The following is a 6,000-nucleotide window of genomic DNA, read 5'->3' as shown; positions in this document are numbered from 1 at the left end:
GGTGCGTAACATGGACCCATTGCAGACCAAATTGTCGGATGAATGGCTGTTTTGTCTTTTGCCCAGCAAAGACTTGCGATAGGCTCAATTCAGGGGTACCTATCGCCCTTTCAGCCTTTTTGTGGTTACCAGCCTAGCTGTCCTTGTTTAAATGACCTCTTGTGATGTTTCATCAAGGTTTTGATCCACATGTCTCCCCCACATGCCCCCAAAAAGCCTTTTGTGATGCCTCAGAGGGACTTTAATTTGGTCCTTACTTTCCTTCTGTGTAGCCCCAATTGAATTGTTACACAGCTGTCCCCTTCATCTCCTGACTCTAAAGACTGCTGTCCTCAATGTAACCACCTAAACTCGTCACATGAGTGAGCTTTTGCTGGACTTTATGGTCAGAGATATTCCACAAACCCACCACAGAGGGAGGTTCTGCTTACTCATCAATTCCAAAGAAGAGGAATCTGCAGTTAGAAATATCCATCAGAAGAACAGGTTACTTACCTTCGGTAACACTCTTTCTGGTGGCTACTCTAACCACAGATTCCTAACTAGCCTCCCAACTTACCTTTATGTGAAACAGACAGAGTTTGTTTAGATAGCGGGGTATATTTATCGCCTTGTGTTGCCCTTGGGCCACACAAGGGGGCGCAAGGATGACACAAAGTCCAAGTGAGATTTATCAAGCCACGCAAGGCTACCTAGCATGGCTCTGCATGGCTTGATAAATCTAGAGTAATGCAAGGTAATGCAAATCGCTGCCTTGCATTACTCTACCCAAGGGAGGGATTCTATGAGCAGACCATGGGTGTTCCCACGCATCCAGGAATGGATTTTGGGGCATTCCCAGATTTATCATTAGTGGTAGACCTGGGAATGCGTCAAAATGCTGTACTTCCCCAGGTGAGGTATAACAAGAAGAAATGTCTTTATTTCTCCCTGTTATTTCCTCTGTCTACATGTCCTTCATTCTGCAGTGCACATAGAAAGAGGAAGATGCCTTGGAGGATTGTTTTTGTACAGAAAGGTGTCTCTTCCTGCACAAAAATAATCCAGCCTAAATAGCAGGCACCCTTGCAACATGACGCAAAGGTGCCTACTTTGGCGCAAGGCAGACAAAAGTACGCCAGCTGTAGGAAAGGACAGGAATGCCCAGTATAATGTTAAATATGGCACATTCCTACCCTCTACCTTTCACGCAGTGCAGCAAACCAGGATGGCTTGCAGTGTTATGCTACATGAAAGATTGATAAATATGCTCCAGAGTATCCACCAGAAACAGCATTACTGAACTAAATAACTTATTCTTCAGCTCGGTACCCCTTGACTCAGACGACCTATTCAAGAAGATGAAATAAGTAGGTATACTAGTGTTTAGACAATGACATAGAACCTTTGAAAGTGTCTTTGCCAATTATACTACGGTTTGCACTATCTATACCCCAACAGGGTTGTGCGAGTGCCACAGTCAAGGAGTGTCTGGAGGCCTTGTAAGCCTTTTTAGATCTTCCAGATCAACTATCCCTGTTCAGGCTACCAGTGGTGCTTAGATTTTTGAAGGGGTTGATAAACATTTATCCGCCTGTTCCATTTATCAAACCACAGTGGTACTTGAATTTTGAACTTTTTTATGTGACTCTCTTTTAGCCTTTGCATAGTTACTAGTTGAGGTGTCTTGATTTTGTCATGTTTTTGTTGGTTGCTGAGTTAGCCAGCTGCAAGCCTTAAGTGTATGCCCTCTTTTTAAGTGCTGTTTTCCAGACAAACTAGTTCTGTGAACTAAAGCTGCTTTCCTTTCGAAAGTGGTGGCCCCTTTTACTCTAGAATAGTTGATTACGTTGTCACCCTATAACCCAGCCTTTCAGGGGCTGCACAGGTTGGATGAGCCTGTACGTGCTGTGAATTTCTAAATGAGTCACAAAGGACATCAGGTCTGATGGCCAGCTTTGTCGTCTACAAGGGCAGCAAGAATAGAAAGGCGGCTCAGAAATGAATTCCCTCTTGTTGGATTATCTTGTGTATCAAGATTTGCTGTGCTCTGGTGAAGAAGGAACCATCTGAGGAAATGTGGTCTCTCTCTCTTTCACAGAGCAAAATCATCAATGACATCTCGAACCAGGGAAGTGATGGTGGCAGACATTTTTCAAAGCAGCAACGTGGTCTTCTCTTCACACTTTTGCCAAGCACTACTGCTTGAACTCAGAGGTGAGGAGGGACGGGCACATTGGCCATTCTTTCCTGCAAGATTCCCACATATGATTTTTCTTCAGATCTTCTTCCTAAAGCAGTATTGCTTGAAGTCTACTCAAAGGTGAGGAATTTGCAAGTAGAAATATCCATAAGAAAAAAAAGGACTTCCCTGGGAGGAGTCACCAACATGTCGGTCTTCACAATGTTTGTACTTTAGTGAGGCTCTGAGGGCCAGAACCCTCTCTCAGACATCAGTGTTTATAGAGCACCATAACAGGCAACAAAAGCACTGGAAAGCAGTAAGGGCCAACTGATGTGATGCTGGGAAATGGCTGGTGCTAGATGAAGAATCAGACATTAACCAGAAAGGCGTCAGCGGCCCAGGATGGTGACACTGCTGGTGATGAGACCCTGAAAAGGCATCAACGTCTGTGCATCCAAGAGCAGCAGAGGTATGAGGGCCTGGCTCAGAAGAGGGTTGCCTTTTGAGGGAGGCGGGTGCTGGTAATATGGTTGGTGGGGTGAAGTATCGGCCTCGGTTCAAATGTAGTGGGAACTCTGGGCTGACCAGGTACTGTTTCAAGCAATGGGGGAGTTTGGATATGCGACCTGTGTCAGGGGACAGGGCATGAGGAGGCTCCATTCCCTCCAGATAATAGAAAGAGGCACCCGCAAGGGGAGGCAGCATTGCTTGCAGCCACAGGACCTAGCTCAGGTCAGTTGAACTACGGCACACCAACATTTGGGTCAGCTCGTAACCCAAGCAACGTTTTCTGAAGGATCTCCAACAGGATTTAAGCTGTGTATTTTAGGTTTTGCCTATACAGCTGAAGCGCTGTGAGACGTATTGTTTACAATTCAGGCCCATATTTATACTTTTTGACGCAAAACTGCGCTAACGCAGTTTTGCGTCAAAAAAATTAGCGCCGGCTAACGCCATTCTGAAGCACCATGCGGGTGCCGTATTTATTGAATGACGTTAGCCGGCGTTAGCCGCCGGCGCAGTCTGGTGTGCGTTAAAAAAAACGACGTACACCAGGCAGCGCCGGCGTAGGGGGATATGGGGCTTGGGCGTCAAGAAATGGGGCAAGTCAGGTTGAGGCAATTTTTTCGCCTCAACCCGATTTGCGCCATTTTTTTTCACTCCCAACCCCCATAGAAATGACTCCTGTCTTAGCAAAGACAGGAGTCATGCCCCCTTGCCCAATGGCCATGCCCAGGGGACTTCTGTCCCCTGGGCATGGTCATTGGGCATAGTGGCATGTAGGGGGGCACAAATCAGGCCCCCCTATGCCACAAAAAAAAAAAAAAAACACTTACCTGAACTTACCTTAATGTCCCTGGGATGGGTCCCTCCAGCCTTGGGTGTCCTCCTGGGGTGGGCAAGGGTGACAGGGGATGTCCCTGGGGGCATGGGAGGGCACCTCTGGGCTCCTTCAGAGCCCACAGGTCCCTTAACGCCTGCCTTTTGCAGGCGCAAAAAAACGGGGCAAAAGCGGCCGGACGTCATTTTTTTTGACCCGCCCACTCCCGGACGTGATTTTTGCCCGGGAGTATAAATCCGACGCACATGCCTCGGAGTCGATTTTTTTTAGACGGGAACGCCTACCTTGCATATAATTAACGCAAAGTAGGTGTCCACGCTAAAAAATGACGCTAACTCCATGGACTTTGGCGCTAGACGCGTCTATCGCCAAAGTATAAATATGGAGTTAGTTTTGCATCGAAATTGTGTCAAAAAAAACGACGCAATACCGGCGCAAACGGAGTATAAATATGTCCCTCAGTGTGCTTACAACCTGCCCACAGAATACCATTAGCTGTCTTTGTTGTCACTCTCATTTTGCAATCTTTCGAGTGCTTAGCTCCCATTCCTTTCTAGTGTTAGCGTCTCTCTCGAGCATGTACGAAGTACATGTGTTCTTCTTCGTCTTTTTGTAACATACTATTTTTTTTTTTGTTTCAGTATTATTCCTAGATGTGCTATGTGTTTTCCTACATTTAACAAAGGCTTAAAGCTTCTTATGTTGCTTTCATCCTATCTTCAATCTCTATTGATGCTTGTGTTACTTACTTCCACGCTTGTACTACTCTATGCCACTCTACTCTATGCTACTTTGTCCCACTCTATTCTAAGCCACTCTACGCTACTCTACACCTACTGTACTGTACTCTATGCCACTATACTATATGCCACTCCAAGCCACTCCACACAGTGCCATTCTAGGCCACTCCACTCTATGCCACTGCACTCCACTCTACTCTACACAACTTTATACTGCATGCCTCTCTACTCCACCCTGTCACTCTACTCCACTTTACACCATTCTACTCTGTCCCTCGCTACTTTACCTCATGCTACTCTACGCTACTCTAGTCTGCACTCGCTGTCACTTGACTTCATGCCACACCACTCTGTCACACTACTCCACTCTGTTCTTCTCCACTTTTTTCTACGCCACTCTATTCTATGCCTCTACTTTACATCACTCCACACTACGCCACTCCACTCTACACTGCTCTAGTCTACCTTACGCCACTCCACACAATGCTGATCTACACCACTCCACTATTAGCCACTCTACTCTGCCTCTCTTCAATACACCACTACATTCTACGCCACTCCAATCTGCTCTACACTACGCCACTCCACTGTATGTCAGTTCACTTTATGCTACTCCACTCTATTCTATAGCACTCTACCCCCACTCTGTGCCACCCCACTCCATACCTTCCAACTTTATGCTACCCCACCCTACTCCACTCTTCTCTATGCAACTATAATCCACAGTACTCTATTCCACCCCATGCCACTCTGTTCTGCAACATTCTACTCTGCCACTCTAGTCTATACCACTCTAATCCATGTCACTCCACTCTATTCCAATCTAATATGTGCCACTCTACTGTGTCACTCCAGTCTACATCACTCTGCGTCACTCCACGTCACTCTACACTGTGCCACTCTACTCCACTCCACACCACCCTACACAATGCCATGCACTTAACTTTTAGCCATGCTGCTGGACAACATACCAAAAAGACATTGACAAAGCCAACAGCTCTCACATAGTCTAGACCTATTGGGTTGCCAATGCGTGTTCTCTATATACACATTGAGTACAGGGAATTTCCTCATGTTTTGTGTGGGGCCAGCTCTCAGGCAGCATGCTTCTATAGCAGATATCTAGCTTAAACTACTGTGCATGGCAACCAGCTGAACTGATAATTCTGGGTTGAAATTGGAAAATGCAGTTATACCATTCATTAGGAGCAATTAAAATGGCTACACTGTCCTTGGCAGGTGATTACCAGAGGGTCTGACAGTTTGTTCACAGTCAATTTGTACAGCCCATACAGAATCATTTGGTGTTTCCCATAGACAACAAGCAGAATGAAACTACAATTTGATGCAAAACGTGCAGGCAAAATGGCAGATGGTGGTGGTTGACCAGGTCTGTTGGTGCACACTTGGCTGCAGTCATGTGATGAAGACATGGAAGCAAAAGCCGTATTAAAAGTAATGCAGCAGGGGGTGTGGCTTGAGTGCCAACATGGTGGACGTGCTCTGCAGAGCTCCCATCCACTGCCTCTGGGAAGCCATCCTAACTGGGTGCTGGGGTGCCCCTCATTGCCAGAACGGACCCTGACTGACTCCCCGACTGGCTACGGGTGCGATGGGGGTCCTTAAATGGCGTAAACAGGTGGCTGACAGGACTGCCACTGCAACGGTAAACCGCCGCACTCTTCAGAGGTGGCAGGCTGACTTTGCACTGCACTTTCCATCCCACGCTTCTACATATAAGCCACAGCTCTGCG

This window comes from Pleurodeles waltl, chromosome 3_1, assembly GCF_031143425.1.
Source record: "Pleurodeles waltl isolate 20211129_DDA chromosome 3_1, aPleWal1.hap1.20221129, whole genome shotgun sequence".
NCBI classification, from domain to species: Eukaryota; Metazoa; Chordata; class Amphibia; order Caudata; family Salamandridae; genus Pleurodeles; species Pleurodeles waltl.
The sequence above is the reverse complement of the archived record's forward strand: the minus strand, read 5'-3'. Positions refer to the sequence as shown.